The 21,360-nt window shown below is 38.3% G+C and overlaps 1 pseudogene; it reads right to left on the reverse strand.

The window, feature by feature from the left end:
* The window catches only part of LOC101123301 (UDP-glucuronosyltransferase 2A1-like), a 40,871-nt pseudogene extending 20,082 nt beyond the window's left edge, over positions 1-20,789 (reverse strand).
* Positions 20,790-21,360: the final 571 nt, after the last annotated feature.

Raw genomic sequence — 21,360 nt, forward strand, 5'->3', positions numbered from 1 at the left:
TTTTTTAGAAGAAAGTCCAGGCCAAAACAGAGTTGGTTCATATATTCAAAGTTCTTAAAGAAGAAGCACTATCCCTAATAATTTTATGTGAAAATGATGTTCTTCAGAAATAAAAGAGAGGTCAACATATTGTCAGACAAACAAAATCTGAGTACAAAATTACGGACCAGGATCTTTGATGAATGAAGACGTAAAATTAGCAAATCAAATTCAACAGCATAAAAATTGGATCATACTCCACGATCAAATAGAATTTGTCTATGGGTTTCAAGGATGGGTCAACATACATAAATCAATAATGCGGTACTCGTCATTAAGAGAATGAAAAACAAAATTAAAGGCTCATCTTAATATATGTGAACAAATTTGGAAAACATAACAACTCTTCATGATAAAAATGCTTAACAAACTGGATATAAAAACAACATGATTTACATAATAAAGTCCATCTATGACCAACCTGGGCTTCTCGTACAGCTCAGTGGTAGACTCCCTCTGCAGTGTAGGAAACACAGAGATGCAGTTTTGATCCCTAGGTTTTTGGGAAGATCCCCTGGAGGAGGGCATAGAACCCACTCCAGCATCCTTGCTTGAAAAAAAACCCATGGAGAGAGGTACCTGGGGAGCTATAGTCCATGGGGTTGCAAAGAATCATACACAACTGAAGTGACTGAGCATGACAAGCCTACAGCTAGCATCATACAAAATGAAGGAAGGCTGGAAGTTTTCCTCTAAAATTCCATCAGGAACAATGCATGTGTGCTACTCAGTAGAATAATAGATGTCCTAGCCAGAACAATCAGGCAAGGGGAAGAAATAAAAGATATCTGAATTGGAAAGGAAGAAATACAATTTTCTTCCTTTTCAGATGATATGATCTCATATATAAGAAATTCAAAGATTCCACCAAAAACTGTTAGAAGCAATTAATGGATTCAGAGTATTTTTAGGGTAAAAATCACCACACAAAAATAAGTTGCATTTCTATACACCAACAGCAAAACATCTTAAAAATGATGAAAGGAAACAACCCTATTCGAAATAAAAACAAAAGCAATCAAGTACTTGGTAATAAATTTAACAAGGTAGTGAAAGTTCTGAACACTATAGACTTTCTTTGAAATAAATAGAAGAAACATAAAAAGTTACAATGATATATATATATATGTGTATATATATATTCATGGATGAGTAGAATTAATATTGTCAAAATGTCCATGCTAATCAAAGGTGACTTTTTTCAATGCAATTAATATACTAATTACAAAGCATGTTTAAACAAATAGAAAAAAAATCTGAATATTTGTATAGGCCGCAGAACACCCTGAATTGTTGAAGCAATTCTGAGAAAGAAGAACGAAGCTGGAGGCATTATACTTCTTGTTCAAATTATGTCACAATGCAATAATAATTAGAACAGTATGACACTGGCATAAATTATGCACATATGCCAATGGAACAGAATTGAGAGTTTAAACAAGTGTCAAATATAACATCAGCTAATAACACTAAATAACACTAAAAGGGAAATGGATAATATACTCAATTAATGGGACTGGAAAACCAGTGGCTCATATCACTTTTATATATCCCAGGCTTATGAATAGCTAAAATTGCTAAAATGTCAGGTTAATGGTATGTAACCATTTTGCTGAGTTCATGCAGATAATAAAATAAAAGCATTCCCAGTATATGTGACTATTCCTATTAGGGTAAATAGCCCTGTGAAAGAGATCCAGTTAGAAAGTAGGTGCCAAGTATCCAGTTGATCTACTCAAACTATGGTGCCATATCAGGAATTCAGTGTTTAATTAGATCTCTAGCAGATGTGATCCTCCTGACACTCAGTTAGGGCATAGTTGTTAGGAGCCGCGTTAGGCGTTACTGACAAAATAGAGGCACGGCCCTAAATCCCCTCCCTTTGTTCCATAGGCACAGACCCGAATCTGGAATGAAGAAGTTAGGCTTTGTGATTCTGACTTGTTTTTTTCCTTTCCTCAGCTGAGTTGACTGTGGAGAATATTAAGGTGCTTATTGTTTTTGAGAGGAGCATGAGAAGGCATAAAGCCTTCTGCAGCTGTGCTCAAAGAATAATTCATGAAGTTAATCACTGACATTTGTTCAAGAACTTTTACAAAAAAGTGTTCCAGGGTGAGCACACAGGCCACAGCTTGAGGCCATGGGAGGGACTGCTATCTGAAGCCCATTTGTGAGAAAAGTGTTTACGGCAAAGGAGTTTGCTGAATTTAGGGCTTAGGAATAATTAAAATAGTTAGAAGCTAAAGATTTAAGTATTGCTGTAATGTTACAATATTCTACTATAGCTTATAGAAATTAGGGACGTTAGAGATATTATTAGCTAGAAGCCCTTTCTAAGGAATAGTGAGCTTAGGATAGTAGGGGCAAATAGGACTTAGAAAGATAAGAATTAAACTGAGGAATGTGGTATGCAGCCCAGACATTTAAGGACAAATGAGAAAAAGTAGATAAGAAGAATCACTGAGGAAGGAACTCCTTTTGAGGGGCAACAATGATTTTTGGAGATAAACAAATCTGGGTCAATGGGAACTAAAAATATCAAACCTCTGACCTAATGCTTTGGTATAAAGTATAAAAGGGAATCATAAGCTTGAAATAAACAGGCAGTCCAAGAAAAATGAGAGGCTGCCTCACTTTCTTGCCGATACTCCTCACACCTTCAGGTTGAATCCCTGGCTGCTGGAGCTCGACTCTGGCACACAGTTACATGAGTTTGGTGAATAGGAGTCCAAACATTGAGGACCATGTATAGCTTCACTTGCCATTACCACAGCCATTTGGTTAATTTGTTCTAGGGACTGTCACTGGGGTAGATCATGATAGAGGCTGTCTGTTGTGGCCTGGCTGGGTAATTTGGCTTATGTTATTGCTTAATGCCTATCCTATGATAGATGGTTTATGGTGGGAAATAACAGTGTCTCAGAGCCAAGGAGGGCTTCCCTGGTGGTGCAGAGGTTAAAGCGTCTGCCTGCAATGTGGGAGACCTGGGTTCAATCCCTGGGTTGGGAAGATCCTCTGGGGGAGGAAATAGCAATCCACTCCAGTATTCTTGCCTGGAGAATCCCATGGACAGAGGAGCTTGGTGGGCTACAGTTCACGGGTCGCAAAGAGTCGGACACGACTGAGCGACTTCACTTTCACTTTCAGAGCCAAGGAACACAATGCACTATCAGTAGTCAACAGACAAGAATAAATGGATTCTTTCAAAAACTCAAAAAATAATGAACCATGGCAACACCTTGATTTGAGATTTCTGGCTCCCAAAACTGTGAAAGAAGAAATTTCTGTTAAAGTATACTTTACCATCTGAGCCATGGCTTCCCTGGTGGCTCAGATGGTAAAGAATCAGCCTGCAAGGCAGGAGATGCAGGTTCTATCCCTGGGTCTGAAAGATTCCCTGGAGAAGGGAATGGCAACCCACTCCAGTATTTTTGCAGGAGAACTCCATGGGCAGAGGAGCCTGGTGGGCTACAGTCCATGAGGTCACAAAGAGTTAGACACGACTGAACAACAAACACTACAATAAGCTACCAAGTTTGTGGCAATTTGCTATAGCAGCCCTAGAAACCCAATACAGAATATTCTACTTGATTTTTTCTACTCTTTTTCCACAGGTCAGGAATACAATTTGGGTTTGGGCCAGCATCAAAATGTATCTATTATATTACCCATTTGGTAATTGAGAAAATGCTTGGTTGTGACTGTGATACTACTGTCCTCTTGAGAGATGATTGAGCGGATCATTAGCATGTACAGCAGGGAAGCCCTTGGTGACTCAGATGGTAACATCATAGTGTACATGCTAAAGAAGCTGTCTAGTAAACAGGAGATCCAGGGTTTGAATCCCAGCAGTGCCTGACAGTTGACTACAGTATATTATTGTGAATTTCCTGGTGGCTCAGAGGGCAAAGAATCTGTCGGCAATGCAGGAGACTCAGGTTTGATCTCTGGGTTGGGAAGATCCCCTGGAGAAGGGAATGGCTACCCACTCACTCCGGTATTCTTGTCTGGAGAATCCCATGGATAAATCCCATGGCTAAAGTCCATGGGGTCACAAAGAGTTGGACATGACTGAACTACTAACACTTTCACTTCACTTTCACAGGATGTTACACCATTCTTCCTCTGATGGACCCAGTCTCTTCATTAGTCAATGGATCAGATCTGAAAATTCTCAGGCCTAAAAATGTGTCAAATGATTATGATTTTAGGGTAACAATGGTCCTCATCATTCTGATATTTATCCTTGAACTCTTGCAGTAGTATATGCATAATATATGAATTATAAATTAAACATATATTTTGTGAAGAGCGGTGAGGAAATAGAAATATGAGAGTTTCTTAATGGATGTTTTTCAACCATTATTGAGAGTTTGTACAAGCAACCTGGAAGTCTTTGAGATTTTGGACCTTGCTCTAATTTGACATTGATCAACTATGTTAATATTTCTTAGGTTTGTTTCTTTAAAGTGTTACATATGTATCGGTTATCTTAAATCATAATATCTCTGTTATATATTGCTGTATAATCAAATAATCCTAAACTTACAGTTAAAATAGCACCGTAGTATTTGTTTATGAACCTCTGTATCAGCAATTAGGGCTGGGCCCATGGAAATGCCCTCTTTATTAATTTCCTGAGCTTATTCTTTACTATACAGTTAGCCATTAGCTTAGCTGGGGGAGAATGATCAAAGAAGACATCATTCTCTTGGCTGTGGTTTAGCAATAATCCTTGATTCTCACCTTCCTGTGGCCTCTGTGCAGACAACCTTGGACTTTTCCCATGATAACAGAAACCTAGACCAGCTTGCATAAAAGTTCTAGCCCTGAGTTTGGAAGTCATGCAATGTCACTTCTGCTTCTGCTATTGAGTTTTAGAACAAGTCATTAGTCAATTCCAAATTCAAAAGGTGGAGAAGTAGCCTCCACCTCTTGATGGGAGGAGATACAAAGCAAACAGCCATTTATCATGTACTATGGTCAGAAGCTTATGAAATAGAAAAATCAACAAAGCCAAGTTAATTTGATTCATAATAGGAAGGGTGTGAAGTATTTTGACAGGGCTTTACTACTGCCTCAGAACAGGGAAGTCTGGGCCAGATAATTAGGGTGTTGAGGCCTGGAAAGTGAAATCGAGGGGAACTTTGTAATGTAAGGAAGAGGTTGGCACTGAACAAGGCTTTTGACATTAATTTATTATTTTATTTTTTTATGGCATAACTTTAGATTGCTCCACACAGTGAAGTGAGGTCTTGAGTCTTGTCTTACTGAGCAAGCTAAGTGTTTTAATAAGTATACTACTTTAGTTGGTCACATCTTATCACCCTGGGACAAATTAATAAGCTATTTTTTTTTCTGGTTCTCAATATTATCTAAGAGAGGACTTGGGGGAAAAATTGGTTCTTATATTTTTTGACATGTCTAATAGAATATAGATGTTTTTATTACTCATTTAAAAAAAATCCTGCTTTGCTGCAATATAGCAAGTTCTTTACAAAACGTTTCTCTTTACTGCCATCTATTGTTGAGAATTGATAAATAAATCACCCTATGTGCTAATTGAATGGCATCACCGACTCCATGGACATGAGTTTGGGTAAGCTCTGGGAGTTGGTAATGGACAGGGAAGCCTGGCATGCTGCAGTCCATGGGGTCGCAGAGTCAGACACAGCTGAATGACTGAACTGAACTGAACTTAATTCACTAACTGCCTCATCCAGAAATTTTATTAATTTTTTGATTAGTCTTCTTTACCCCATACTGTTTTATATCAGATGGTCATTAACACATCTGTCTTGGTGCTTTACATCTAAGATGATATAAGAAAATAGCACTACTTTTCTCTGGTACAAATCTATTTCATTGAATTGAGGGACTTTTGTAGGATAACTATTTTTTATTTAAAATATATAGGAATAAATGTGATGTTTATTAAAAATTTCATAGTAGTAAAAACCTAAACTCTCATAATTCTTAAAAACTTTGATATATTTTTTTTAATTTTGCTGTGTTTTTAATATCAGCACTTAATGAATCAATTACAATACTCAGACTGCTGCATTGTTAAGGTGGTGGTTAAAGTCTAAAGACATACAAACCAACTCCAAGTACCAGGATATTTGCCAGTAGAATTGAGAATAGGAAAAGCAAGCTCTTCCAACAGGAAAGGATTAAGTCAGTTGTGATATTTCATGCATTGGAGAAGGAAATGGCAACTCACTTCAGTGTTCTTGCCTGGAGAATCCCAGGGACGGGGGAGCCTGATGGGCTGCCGTCTATGGGGTCGCACAGAGTCGGACATGACTGAAGCGACTTAGCAGCAGCAGCAGCAGCGGCAGCATTGCCTCTCTAATATTGAATAAGTTACACGACAAAACTTGCCTTCACAACTTTATTGATTTAACTACATATTTGCAACTTTTACAGTAGTCCAGCCCTTTTGTATCTTTATCTTCTGTGCTCTTTAAACAAGCCTTGCAAAATGGCCCAGGTATTTCTTGTGGAACACCATTCTTCCACATGCTTTAAGATTAAGAAAATCTGCATGACTTACTGGATTCCTGATCTAGTTTTTCTCCACTGCTAGGGAAGAAACTACTTGCATACCACAGTATATGCTGCTGCTGCTGCTAAGTCGCTTCAGTCATGTCGGACTCTGTGCGACCCCAGAGACGGCAGCCCACCAGGCTCCCCCATCCCTGGGATTCTCCAGGCAAGAACACTGGAGTGGGTTGCCATATCCTTCTCCAATGCATGAAAGTGAAAAGTGAAAGTGAAGTTGCTCAGTCATGTCCAACTCCTAGCAACCCCGTGGACTGCAGCCTGCCAGGCTCCTCCGTCCATGGGGTTTGCCAGGCAAGAGTACTAGAGTGGATTGCCATTGCCTTCTCCAACCACAGTGTATGGTGTGGCCTAAAAATAATGCAAGGAACCTATCTCTGTAGCTGTGTTTCAAATATGCATATTTTACTTAGGGCACGCACATTGAGTATCATGCTAAGATAATGAAATTTTCTTAATTTTTTGAAACAAATTGTCACTTATAACTTATGCAGTAAATTCTAAAAATTAAAAACACATTTCTAAACTGATTTCTAATTAATTCCAAAATTGTTCTACTTAATTCTAAAAATTAAAAAGGCAGTATCTTAAAATAAAGTTAGTTAACATATTAATATTTTTAATATTTGCAACATTTATACTGGTTTATTTAAATTTAGGAACTTCTGTGTTATTAAGAACTGTCTTGTAAAGAAACAGTGAAGGAGAAAATTAACCCTCTAAAGCTCAAAACATTTTCCACTAAATACTATCAGCTAAAAAATACAGTCACGACCTGAAAGTAGAGAGCTATTTTATGAAAATTAACCCTAAAAAGCTCAAAAACATTTCCCACTAAATACTGTCAACTAAAAAACAGAGTCACAACCTAAAAGTAGAGAGCTATTTTATTTGGTGGGCATGTTTAGGACTCCATGCCCAGGAGACAGCATCTAAGGAGCTCTGAGAAAACTGTTCCAAGGAGGCAGGAGGGAAAGTCAGGCTGTGCACAAATTTGCAATAAAGAGAGCAGGCAGTCTGATCATCAAAGATCAGGTATCAAGCTAAGGAATTTAGCATTCTATGTACAGGAAGATGCAAGCCTCTGGGCTCCCTGAACTCATTCTTTGCATATGCACCTCAGCTATCTGGGCCAATTCTGTTTTCCTGGTTTACCTTGCTTCTTGCATCCCCCCCAGCTCCTCAGCAGTCACTGTGGGAGGTGGCAGCATCCACGTGATCACAGTTTTGGGAGTCCTCATTCTCATTTGGAGGCCAGAAATTGCTGATGGCTGTGACATTCTTATTTATTAATATGGAAGTTAGATATCTTCATTTCACAATACTAATGTAAATGTGAAGATTATAAAAAATTATTCATTTAAATTTATACAAACTATTTTAAACTCAAATACTATTTTAAAACTCAAGTACATATATAAGATGAAGAAAGTAGACTGAAAAAGAATATATTCCAACAGCCTAGACCATACTATTAATTATACTATGCTGCCTGAAATAACAGGCAATCTGGGCTTGGATTACAATATAAAGCAGGTCAAAGGCTAACAGAATTTTGTCAAAAGAACACACTGGTCATAGCAAAGACCCATTATCAACACCCCAAGAGATGACTCTACACATGGGCATTACCAGATGATCAATATCAAAATCAGATTGATTATGTTCTTTAATGCCAAACACGGAAAAGCTCTATACAGTCAGCAACAAAAAACAAACAAAGAAACATGTAGTTGACTGTGTCTCAGATCATGAATTCCTTACGGCAAAATTCAGGCTTAAATTTAAGACAGTAGAGAAACCACTATGCCATTCAGGTATGACTTAAGTCAAATCCCTTATGATTATTTAGTGGAGATGATGAATAGATTCAAGGGATTAGATCAGGTGACAGAGTGCTTGAAGAACTATGGATGAGAATACATAACATTGTACAGGAGATAGTGACCAAGAAAATGAAATGCATGAAGGAAAATTGATTGTCTGAAGAGGCTTTGCAATACCTGAGGAAAGAAGAGAAGCAAAAGGCAAGGGAGAATGGAAAAGGTGTATACAACTGAATGCAGTTCCAGAGAATAGCAAGGAGAGATAAGAAGGCCTCCTTAAATGAACAATGCAAAGAAATACAAGAAAACAATACAATGGGAAAGACTAGAGATTTCTTCAAAAACACTGGAGATATTGAGGGAACATTTCATTCAGGGATGGGTATAATAAGGGAGAAAAATAATAAGGGCCTAAAAGAAGCAGAAGTGATTAAGAAGAGCTGCCAAGAATAAACAAAGCTATTAAAAAAGGTCTTAATGACTTGGATAATCACAATGGTGTGGTCACTAACTTGAGCTGGACATACTGGAGTGTGAGGTAGTCCATCAAGTGGGCCTCAAGAAGCGCTACTATGAATAAAACTACCAGAGGTTATGGAATTGCAGCTGAGACAATTAAAATCCAAAGAGATGATAATATTAAGTGCTGCACCCAATATGTCAGGAAGTTTGGAAAACTGGGCAGTGGCCACAGGATTGGAAAATGTCAGTTTTCATTTTAATCCCAATGAAGAGCAATGTCAAAGAATGTTCAAACTACCAAGCAAGTCTTCTTATTTCACGTGTCAGCAAGTTTATGCTCAAAATCCTTCAAGCTAGGCTTTAGCAGTATGTGAACCGAGAATTTCCATATGTACAAGCTGGATCTGGAAAAGGCAGAGGAATCAGAATTCAAATTGCCAACATCCATTGGATCATAGGAAAAGAAAGAGAATTCCAGAAAAACTTCTGCTTCATTAACTGTGCTAAAGTCATGAATTGTGTGGATCACAACAAACTGTGCAAAACTGTTAAAGAGATGGGAATACCAGACCATCTTACCTGCCTCCTGAGAAATGTGTATGCAGGTCAAGAAGTAGCAGTTAGAACTAGACATGGAAAAATGGACAGGTTCCAAATTGGGAATGAAATAGGTCAACGATGTATATTGTCAGCATGCTTATTCAACTTGTATGCAGAGTACGTCAGGCAAAATGCCAGGCTGGATAAAGCACAAGCTGAAATCAAGATTGCTGGGAGAAATATCAATAACCTCAGACATGCAAATGACACCACCCTTATGGCAGAAAACGAAGAGGAACTAAAGAGCCTCTTGATGAAAGCGAAAGAAGAGAGTGAACGAGTTGATTTAAAACTCAAAATTCAGAAAACTAATATCATGTCATCCCGTCCCATCAAGAAGAAATATCAAAGTGAAAGTTGCTCAGTTGTGTACAATTATTTGCGATACATGGGATTCTCCAGGCCAGAATATTGAAGTGGGTAGTCTTTCCCTGCTCTAGGGGACCTTTCCAACCCAGGGATCAAACCCAGGTCTCCTGCACTGCAGGCAGATTCTTCACCAGCTGAGCTACGAGGGAAGCCCAAGGGAAGATCCGGTCCCATCACTTCATGGCAAATAGATGGGGAAACAAAGAAAACAGTGAGAAACTTTATTTTCTTGGGTTTCAAAATCACTGCAGATGGTGAGTGCAGCCATGAAAGTAAAAGACAATTGCTCCTTGGAAGAAAAGCTCAAAAAGACAAACCTCAGTTCAGTTCAGTTCAGTCGCTCAGTCATGTCCGACTCTTTGCAACCCCACGAATTGCAGTACACGAGGCCTCCCTGTCCATCACCAACTCCCGGAGTTCACCCAGACTCACATCCATTGAGTCAGTGATGCCATCCAGCCATCTCATCCTCTGTCATCCCCTTCTCCTCCTGCCCCCAATCCCTCCCAGCATCAGAGTCTTTTCCAATGAGTCAACTCTTCGCATGAGGTGGCCAAAGTACTGGAGTTTCAGCTTTAGCATCATTCCTTCCAAAGAAATCCCAGGGCTGATCTCCTTCAGAATGGACTGGTTGGATCTCCTTTCAGTCCAAAGGACTCTCAAGATTCTTCTCCAACACCACAGTTCAAAAGCATCAATTTTTCGGTGCTCAGCTTTCTTCACAGTCCAACTCTCACATCCATACATGACCACAGGAAAAACCATAGCCTTGACTAGACGGACCTTTATTGGCAAAGTAATGTCTCTGCTTTTCAATACGCTATCTAGTTTGGTCATAACTTTCCTTGCAAGGAGTAAGTGTCTTTTAATTCCATAGCTGCAGTCACCATCTGCAATGATTTTGGAACCCCAAAAAATAAAGTCTGACACTGTTTCCACTGTTTCCCCATCTATTTGCCATGAAGTGATGGGACCGGATGCCATAGTCTTCATTTTCTGAATGTTGAGCTTTAAGCCAACTTTTTCACTCTCCACTTCACTTTCTTCAAGAGGCTTTTTAGTTCCTCTTTACTTTCTGCCATAAGGGCGGTGTCATCTGCATATCTAAGGTTATTGATATTTCTCCCGGCAATCTTGATTCCAGCTTGTGTTTCTTCCGGCCCAGCGTTTCTCATGATGTTCTCTGCATAGAAGTTAAATAAGCAGGGTGACAATATACAGCCTTGATGAACATGACAAACCTAGACATATTAAAAAGCAAAGACATTACTTTGTCGACAAAGATCCATTTAGTCAAACTATGATTTTTCCAGTAGTCATGTATGGATGTGAGAGTTGGACCATAAATAAAGCTGAGCGCTAAAAAATCGATACTTTTGAACTGTGGTGGTGGAGAAGACTCTTGAGAGTCCCTTACACACCAAGGAGATCAAACCAGTCAATCCTAAAGGAAATCAATTCTGAATAGTCATTGGAAAAATTGATACTGAAGCTGAAGCTCCAATACTTTGGCCACCTGGTGCAAAAAGCTGACTCAATGGAAAAGACCCGGATGCTGGGAAAGATTGAAGGCAGGAGGAGAAGGGGGCTACAGAAGATGAAATGATTAGATAGCATCACCTACTCAATGGAAATGAATCTGAGCAAGTGCCAGGAGATAGTAAAGGACAGAGGAGCCCCATGCTGTAGTCCACGGAGTCAAGAGAAGGACATGACTTAGCGACTGAACAATACAGCAGTACCCTACTTCTTTATGATTGTTATGTTAGAATATTATGAATACTCAAAGTTGCTATGTGTATGTATTTAAGTATAATCCTTGTATTCCTTAATTCTTTTAAATAAAAAAATGGAATATAAATACATTATATGTATACACTGTACCCTAAACACTTTTATACTCAGATAATTTCAGACTTAAAATTAAGTTCAGGATTCATGTTAAGGCATTGTAAAACAAACAATTTCAAGTATTTTCTTGGAATAGTCTAAGTGTATTTATAATTTTTACAGCAATGCTTCCAAATCAACAAGAAAATTATATGCCTTTAATAAAGAGAAGTAGAATTTTTTAAAATTATAGAATTTACCAATCTGATATTCAGCAAAATGAACTAAATTATCAGCAATTAACAATTTGGTAACAGCAAAACAATTAGACATCAAGATCATCATTTCTGAGAAAATATCATAGCAAGGCCTGATGAAGCTTCTTAACTCCCTTTCCTGCTCTTGATGAAATTTACAACGTTATGAAAATTATGACTTGAACACGTATCTAGACAAAAATCTTTGCACTAGAATATGGGTGGGAGTGGAAAATGGACCACAAGGATGACTTTTCAGAATGCACACATGGCAAATCTTGAGTGTCTTTCCTTTGCAAATGAATACATTGACTTCTTTGTCTAGAAAGGCTTGTCTCCAGGGCTTTTAGCAGGTGGTTTTCACAGACTAGCTCCTCTAGAAAAGCTGCACAATATTTCATTTGAGTGTACCTTCTCTCCTACCTCCTGACGTTCATGTTTCAGTATGTGCATGGAATGTTATAACTGTGCTCCGAGACTTGTGTCTGAATCAAAACAATTGAGTCTGAGATAACCTGGAAATACTTTTTAAAATATGGTATCTATGCACATTTGGAGCAAACACTGAAAGCAAGATGAAAAATGTGACTTAACAACAACTTGCACAACATTAGGGAAAAATACGTAAAAATGAAGAACTTACAATGTAATTAGGCATTACACATAATTCAAAAGAAGAAGAGCGTTTAAATAAAGTGAGAACTTGAGAGTTGAATAACACCTCAAAGATCAGATTATGAAACAATCGGAGGTAATGAAAGATATTTTCAGCTATTTTATAACTGGTATGAATGTCAATTACTCTCGTGCATAAAAATACAATTGAATAGAGAGGGTCATGAACATAAATTTCTTCCTTATTCCTTTATATTTTGAGAGTGACTCCTTCCCTGATAAGCTCCAAGACATGAGCTGTGGTTGTATTCCACAGCTTCAGATAGCCCCTGCTTTCTTGGAGTCGACTCTGTACTTCAATTCCCAAATGGAACAATACGAAATATTTTTCACTTTCATTTTATTCTTTAGTTTAATTTGTGATTATGATCAAGATAGCATAGTACTTTATCAAGTAGGATTTTATTCTAAGCAGAGCTGCAGGTCTCTGTGCCTAACCGGATGAAGATCCAGTGGAGGAAAATCTGATGACAGGATAAAGGTTTTTTTGTTTGTTTGTTTGTTTGTTTTCTTTTCTTTTCACTATAGTAGCCTAAAATGCTGACTCTTTTGTTTCACACGTATTGGCTCCAAGGAGTGAGGCACGTCCCAGACAGGAAAGTAGGCATGGCTGGAGCAGAACATCACTAGGTGCCATGAGCAAGGCATCTGGGGGCGCTGACAGACAGAGGGACTTAACATCTCAGCCAGTAGGGTGAGAAGCATGCATGTCCTCTAAATTCATCCCGCTCTGCCCTGAATGACCGGCAGGTGGCGCACAAACCCGCATTTCTTCTGTGTGGGTAACCCCACTCACATAGAGTTCTTGTAGCCCGGTCCTAGTTTCTGTGATAGTTGAGAAAGTGAAAGCGACAGTGAAGTCACTCAATCGTGTCTGACTCTTTGCGACCCCATGGACAGAGAAGCCTGGTAGCCCCAAGGGTCCTCTGTCCATGGGAATTTCCAGGCAAGAGTACTGGAGTGGGCTGCCATTTCCTTCTCCAGGGGATCTTCCTAACCCAGGGATGGAACCTGGGTCTCCTGCATTGCAGACAGACGCTTTACGGTCTGAGCCATTTAGTTTGAGAGAACTAAAAGTTGAAGAGGAGCACATCAAAACAAAAGAGGTAGTTTGCAGACATTGAGATTAAATTTAAAAAATAAAATAAAATAAATAAATAAAAACATTGAGATTAAGTAAAACTATTTGTCTTTTCTTTTTTTGAAGGGCTTTCAAGAGTGGCATTGTAAGTGAAAAATAGAAAATACACAGGATGAGTTTAGACAGGTGAGTGTTAAGAGGCATTAAAACGAACATGGTTACTACTTGTCATGAGGGCATCTGAACTCTTAAGTTTCAAATGTAATGTTTTCCAAAAATATAATTAGCTTTAAATTTTTATTGTCTGCTTTTTGACTGATTTGCTGTGTTTTCCCTTCCCTCACTTCCTTCCTTCTTTTTCTCTCCTGTTTTTTTTCTCTCTCTCTTCCTGTCTCTCTCTTTTTTTAAGATGTTTGAATCATTTATTGAATCTGTACTTCTTAAATCACTAGAGGTAAAGCTTATTTTAATAAGTCTGTTTATGGGGACTTAAGCTGTTAAAAAATCCTCTTGTTAGTTTTCTTAAATCATACTATTCTAGCCCATTTCAATGTTGTACAGATACTGTCAGTTTGGTTTTTAAAGGGGGATGAGATAGAGGATTTGCTTATACTCTATTTTTTAACGAAGTATCTTGTTAGTAAGAGGGTAACAAGTAGGAAGGCCAGAGGTCTCTAAACAGAGGAAAGAGTCTACAAGGTCAGATGGTAAAAGTGTCTGCCTACAAAGCAGAAGACCCAGGTTCAATCCCTGGGTCAGGAAGATCCCCTGGAGAAGGAAATGGCAACCCACTCCAGTATTCTTGCCTGGAAATTCCCATGGACAGAGGACCCTTGGGGCTATAGTCCATGGGGTCCCAAAGAGTCAGACACGACTGAGTGACTTCACTTTCACTTTAAGTGGCAGGAGGAAACATACAAGTGTTAGATTTTTCCCGCTTCTCCATACAAATTTAAAAAGAGCTTTCTTTTAAAATTCTGTGTTACCATGATGACACCTGGCTCCACTTGAACTTAACTTTTCTCAAACCTTGAGCTAACCAATGAGTTTTTCTTAATCATTGTTTGGAAATGTTTGCCTTAAGCTATATTAATGAACTATGTATTTGCCCTAGACTTTTGTCTTCAAGTCTAAGACTTGAAGTTCGCCTAAGACTCAGAACAAACTTGACAAACCAGTATGTTTTACTCATACATTGGTCTCCTAATCTATGTTAATGGAACTCTATATTTACTTGGAAACCTGCCTTTCTTCAAGATTCATGTCAATCGTTTTATGACCCCGGATGACTCACCTGATGCCAATGTTATCACAAAAAGCATGTTGTGGGTGAGGGGACTAGTGCCAGTCTCTGAGTTTTGAGACGTTGCCTTACTCTAAGTAGCAGACTGCTAGTAGCTGGTAGGCTGCAGTCCATGGGATCGCTAAGAGTCGTACATGACTGAGCGGCTTCACTTTGACTTTTCACTTTTATGCACTGGAGAAGGAAATGGCAACCCACTCCAGTGTTCTTGCCTGGAGAATCCCAGGGATGGGGGAGCCTGGTGGGCTGCTGTCTATGGGGTCACACAGAGTCTGACACGACTGAAGCGACTTAGCAGCAGCAGCAGCAATAGCTATATAACATCTGGCTAAAGACTAGCAGGGTGGCACTCTTTCTGCCCTCATCTGATGTCTATGTCAGAAGTTTTCTCTATTTCTTTTATACTTCAATAAAACTTTATTACACAGAAGCTCTGAGCGATCAAGCCTCATCCCTGGCCCTGGATTGAATTCTTCTCCAGAGGCCAAGAATCCCAGCATCTTCCATGGTTCAGCAACAACTTTTCATTAGGATGCTAATTTTTTGTTACATAGTTTTTTTTTCTTTTTGAAACTCTGCATGAAGAATTTCAGATTAAATACTAATAGGTAGCAAACTTTTTAATAGAACAGCTAAAATTAAAGAGAGTTTTAACAGGCCTAATTAGTACAATTGTAGAGTTTTATGTATTTAGTATAAAAATATAAAGATAGGGTATTTCATGAATGGGAATATATGATGAGTAGAAATTTAGAATAAACAAAGTTAATTGAATGCAATAAAAAAGAAAATATACACTGTTTGACATTAGCATTAGGATTTTTAATTGTTCTAACTATAGAAAATTCAATTTAGAAAGATTCAGTCATTTCAGTTCAGTCGCTCAGTCATGTCTGACTCTTTGCAACCCCATGAATCGCAGCATGCCAGGCCTCCCTGTCCATCACCAACTCCCAGAGTTCACTCAGATTCATGTCCATTGAGTCAGTGATGCCATCCAGCCATCTCATCCTCTGTCGTCCCTTTCTCCTCCTGCCCCCAATCCCTCCCAGCATCAGAGTCTTTTCCAATGAGTCAACTCTTCGCATGAGGTGGCCCAAGTACTGGACTTTCAGCTTCAGCATCATTCCCTCCAAAGAAATCCCAGGGCTGATCTCCTTCAGAATGGACTGGTTGGAAGATTAGGCTTCTATTTCTAAACCAACTACACTTTAAGTCTTAATAAAGCCTAGAGACATAAAGAATATTCTTGAGTGTGATTCCCCTCTAAGTGTTACCTCTCTTTCCCTGGACCTTGGAGCTGACACCTCTGAAAACTTTTGGAAAGAATCAGTACAAGTCATAAGATTTCAAACAATAAAAAGTTACTAGAATCTTAACATTTTCATCTCTCCTTCATTGAAAATCAGTGATTTCCTAAAAAGATGTATTTTCATAGTAATGTGAAGACTCAGAAGGCAAATGGTAAAATGCGCCCCATACACATTTGAATGTTTTGAGACATTTTTACTTAAAGGTGGTACTAGTTCCGCTCAGTAAAGGATGAGTTGCAACTTTCATCTGAAAAGACTACTATTAGCTACACATTCTCTCCAGTTTGCAAAGTGGCTTCTCACCAGGGTTGGAGTTTGAACTAACCTTCTCTAGAATCTGGGCAAGTGCTCAGGCAATGCAAATGGCCTTTTCTTCTGTGAAGTATGAGACCACTGACCACAGAGGAAACATCACAATACTATATTCGCCTGAACTTCGAGCAAATTCTTCCATTTCCTGCAGGGATAAATTTCTCTGTTACACAAGTGCAGGATCCTAGTGGGAAGAGGCTCTCCTACATCTCCAGATAGGCAGACTTGAGAGGTTCGTGAGAGACACTGTTAGATTGATTCTGTCTCCTGCCACCTAGAGCCATCTAGTCTGCTTAAGAGGAAATGAGTTTCTGAAAATGATGGCTTAAGTATATAATGAGTGATTACACCTAAAAACATGGAACCAAACCATTATCCAAAATGAATAAGTGATAAAAGCCAGATGTTCTCATGGTGTGTGTGTTAGTCATTCAGTTGTGTCTAATTCTTGCAAGCTCATGGACTGTAGCCTGTCAAACTCCTTTGTCCATAGAATTCTCCAGGCAAGAATACTGGGGTGGGTTGCCACTCCCTTCTCCAGGGGATCTTCCTGACCCAGTGATCGAACCCAGGTCTTCTGCATTGCAGGCAGATTCTTTACTGTTCAAGCCACCCGCCTCTCAAAATTAATTTTATGAACCAACAGACCTGTTCGCAAATTTGTAAAGATATTCCTTATAAGGAAGCCCAAGAAGAGTTTCAAACTAAACTTTTAAAATTTGTAGCATACCAGTTTATAGGCAATATATTTTAAGTAACTTGATCTAACTTCTATTAGTTCAGGATACTTTACTCACATTTATTGCTTCACTTATTAAAAGGCTAAAAATGATCTTTTAAGAAATGGAATATATGTTAATGTCACCCTCTAGAGATGTGTTATCTCTCTGTAACTATTTGTAGTCACCCTACAATTAACGATGTTTCTTAATTTAAAGCTAGTAAAATTACCAGAGGAAGGACAGTGCCATAAACAAATGTAGACTGCTATTTTTAGCTTAACTAATGTTAAGAGAATATCTGGTATCCTAGGAATTGGTGTTTTACCATTTTGATTCATCTCCTTAAACAGTGGTGGAAAAAAAAATTACACACGCACACAGATATATTAAGACTTGCACACTTATACCATGTTTCATTAGGAGTCTTGATTTAACTCGCAGTGCTTTTCTATTCGACCCAGTGTTTAGTGACTGGCATAATTTTTTCATCAGAGACATAAGCCATGATTGGTATTCATATTATGCAAGTATCTATATTAATAATTGGGTTTGGGATAGAATATTTCCCCCTCTTATGAAACATGTCTGAAATTGCATGTGAAAAGTTGGGGGTGGAAGGATAAATGTAATAGCGTGGCATGGTGTTATCTGGTGAGCTATGCAATACATCATGTCTCTTTCTGTTCCTTCAACTATTTTAGATAATGTATTATTATCTCCAGTAATAACACTCAATAGAGCTTGTCTTCAGCTGTAACTTGATTGGTATGAAAACATATTCAGAATCCTGAAGTGAAATTTGTCGGCTAAAAAGAGATGTACAACTTAAGAGTTGTGAGTTAAGTTTTATCTGGGGCAAAATGAGGACTGCAGCCCAGGAGGCAGCATCTCAGATAGCTCTGAGGCACTGCTCCAAAGCGGCAGTGGGGGAAAGTCAATATATAAGGTTTTGGTGAAGGGGGAGTTCAATGTCATGAAGCATTCAATTTACAAAAGGTTTTTGTTAGTCATAAGGGTCTGATGTCACCATGAAGGGATTTAGTGCTTTTCTAGCTATGAGGAGATGTAAGGATTGAGATCATAAAATCTGTTCCTAAAAATATCCAACTATCTAAATACCTGTCCTACTAGAGTCGCTGGAGCACAGAGTGCCTCACTCCACCTTGAACTCTCTCAGGGCTTGTTGAAGGTCAACAGCTATAGCAGCATGGGCTTCAGTCTCAGTAGAGGCAGATGGCAACTGCCTTGTTGTTCAGTCATTGGCAATGCTCTTGGTAAGTGCCAATTTGTAGTTAACAAATTTCATTTAAAAAAATTTATTGTCATATTTTATATTGCAATATAGCAGACCAAAAATATTGTTATATTTTCAGGTGGGCAAAAAGGGACTCAGCCACACACATATATGCATCCATTCTCCTCCAAATGAAGTGAAAATTTAAATTTCAGTATCAATGTTACCCTTAACAGAAATCAGAACTCTCCAGGGAATACCTCTTCACCTGCTATCTCCTACAGAGATTATGCTCAGTTACCTGTGCTGTGCTGTGCTTAGTTGCTCATGTGAGCAACTTTGTGACCCCATGGACTGCAGCCCACCAGTCTCCTCTGTCCATGAGTATTCTCCATGCAATAATACTGGAGTGGGTTGCCATGTCCTCCTCCAGGGAATTTTCCCAACTCAGGGATTGAACCCAGGTCTCCCACATTGCAGGCAGATTCTTTAGCATCTGAGCCACCAGGGAAGCTCAGGAATACTGGAGTTATCTCTGCTCCAGGGAATATTCCAGACCCAGGAATTGAGCTGGGGTTTCCCGTATCATGGGCAAATTCTTTACCAGATCATTTACCTACACCCAGGTTAATGAATAACTGTCTCCTCACTGCCTATTGACATAGTACAATATTCTTTCTATGTTTACCTCTTATTTCCTTTTACTTCTAAATATTGTTTCCTTCCAATATTTCTGGCAGCTCATATTTATTCTTTAATAACATTGAAATATGGATATACGATTTTCTTTTTCACTCCAAAATACCCACATATTATGGTCATAAAGAACCAATTCAACATTTAGATTTCTCAGTTTTATGTTTTCTAATTTATGTTGATGACTCCAGATTTATTTCTTATGCTCTCTGATGAGACTGAAACTTTGTATTAACCAGACAGTTTCTAGAAATCTTCACCAGAAAATTCTTTTCACTTCTTAAAATGAATTTGAAATTGAACTCATCGTCATATCAGAAAACTTTTTCAACTTTTTCCTGGCTGAGTAAAGTCCATTGCTCTCCAAGAAGCCCTGTCTGATTTCACGTCTTCCAGCAACACTTAACTTCTTCTTACTGACCAAAGTCTGTAGTACGAGTCTGCTCAAGACTCACTGAAGCAACTTATCACTCAGCTGATCATAATAAATACCCTTATTCATAAGTCCATCATGCTTGTTAGGAAGACTACAGCAGGCTCCTTAGTGATTTCCAAGGTTCTTTCAATCCAATATCTGCAAATATATGAACACACATATTTTTTAACATGTCACTTGGAAGACTTCATTCTTTTGCTTAAATATCAATGTAAGGGGGGGAAAAAAGGTAACAACATTCATATGAGACCCCAATGGTCTTGAAAATATATTTGGAGTAGTAAACTGAAGACATTAAGCAGCATATCTCTGTTATTGAAACATAAACTTTAAAGAACAGTAAAGGTTTTATCATGAAAGACGCACAAAAAAATCCCTTTACTGTAATAGGCTTACCTTAGGTAATGGTTTGGCAGATATACAATACAAACCTACAAACTCAAAATTCAGTAAGTATGGGCAAGGAAATTCAAAATCCCAATAGGTCCTGATGAGCCAAATTCTGCTTTTCCCATGGTCTCACAAAGCATAGTGGGTCTTCCTGGAGAAAATAAAGTTTTCTCCAAGTCATTAGTGTACATACTTGCTGGGGGAAAACTGCAGCCTTGATTTTCTGATGTGCTACAGGGGAAAACAATAAATGTGGTTTCTCTAGATTTCTTATCACATCTAGATGTTAAAAGGAAAGGAAATGCAAAGGAATAAGGTGGAAGGGATTCAGGGAGGGAAGGAACAAAGGAAAAAGGATAGAAGACGAGGATGGGAGGTGGGAAGGAGGCAGAAAGAATGTTTGGGTAGTGAAAGAACAGTAATGTGTAAAATAAAAATAAATTCAACAAAATCAAATAAAAATGCAATTCTTTGACAAAAATAAGTTCTTTCAGGAAATAAATTCAATCAAAAATTTTAAACACTACTCCAAGTACCGGTGGATTTAATACTCATTGTTTCTTCCCAGTTAAATGCAGATGACAGAGTAGTTCTAGCTTATTAACACCAAGTCAACTCTCAGTGGTTTTCTAATTTCCATTCAGCCTCTATTTCTACTTTTCAGCTTGTTTCAGCTTCCACTGCTGCTTGTTCACTTTCACTGTTGAAGAATCTCACAAATATCAGTTTACCTTAACTTGCTGAGTCAAATATCATCACTTCATTGATTTTCCATTATTTTCTCAGTAGGAAATCACTGAGTAACTTATACCTAATACAATCATCTCTGGAATGTAGAGGATACATGCATGCATTATTAATATCACACACTTATTTGAGTGTTATCTCTCAATGATGTTTTTGAAAGAGACAGATTCCAAGTATTAATTTTAGAAAATTACGGAGAAAAAAACATGTATTTGCAAGTATCCAGTCAATCACTTATATACACTGAAAACTTGCAGGATACAGCATGCTTGGGGCTGGTGCACGGGGATGACCCAGAGGGATGTTGTGGGGAGGGAGGTGAGAGGGGGGTTCTTGGCTTCATGTCAATGTATGGCAAAACCAATACAGTATTGTAAAGTAAAATAAATTAAAAATAATTTTTTTTTAAAAAAAGGAAAAAAACAAAAAAAAAAAACAAAACAAAACAAAAAGAAAATTGAATGCTCCTTTCTTGAGGGTTTTATTCAAAATTGCTGATCAAAT

This window comes from Ovis aries, chromosome 6 (genome assembly GCF_016772045.2).
Source record: "Ovis aries strain OAR_USU_Benz2616 breed Rambouillet chromosome 6, ARS-UI_Ramb_v3.0, whole genome shotgun sequence".
Taxonomy (NCBI): domain Eukaryota; kingdom Metazoa; phylum Chordata; class Mammalia; order Artiodactyla; family Bovidae; genus Ovis; species Ovis aries.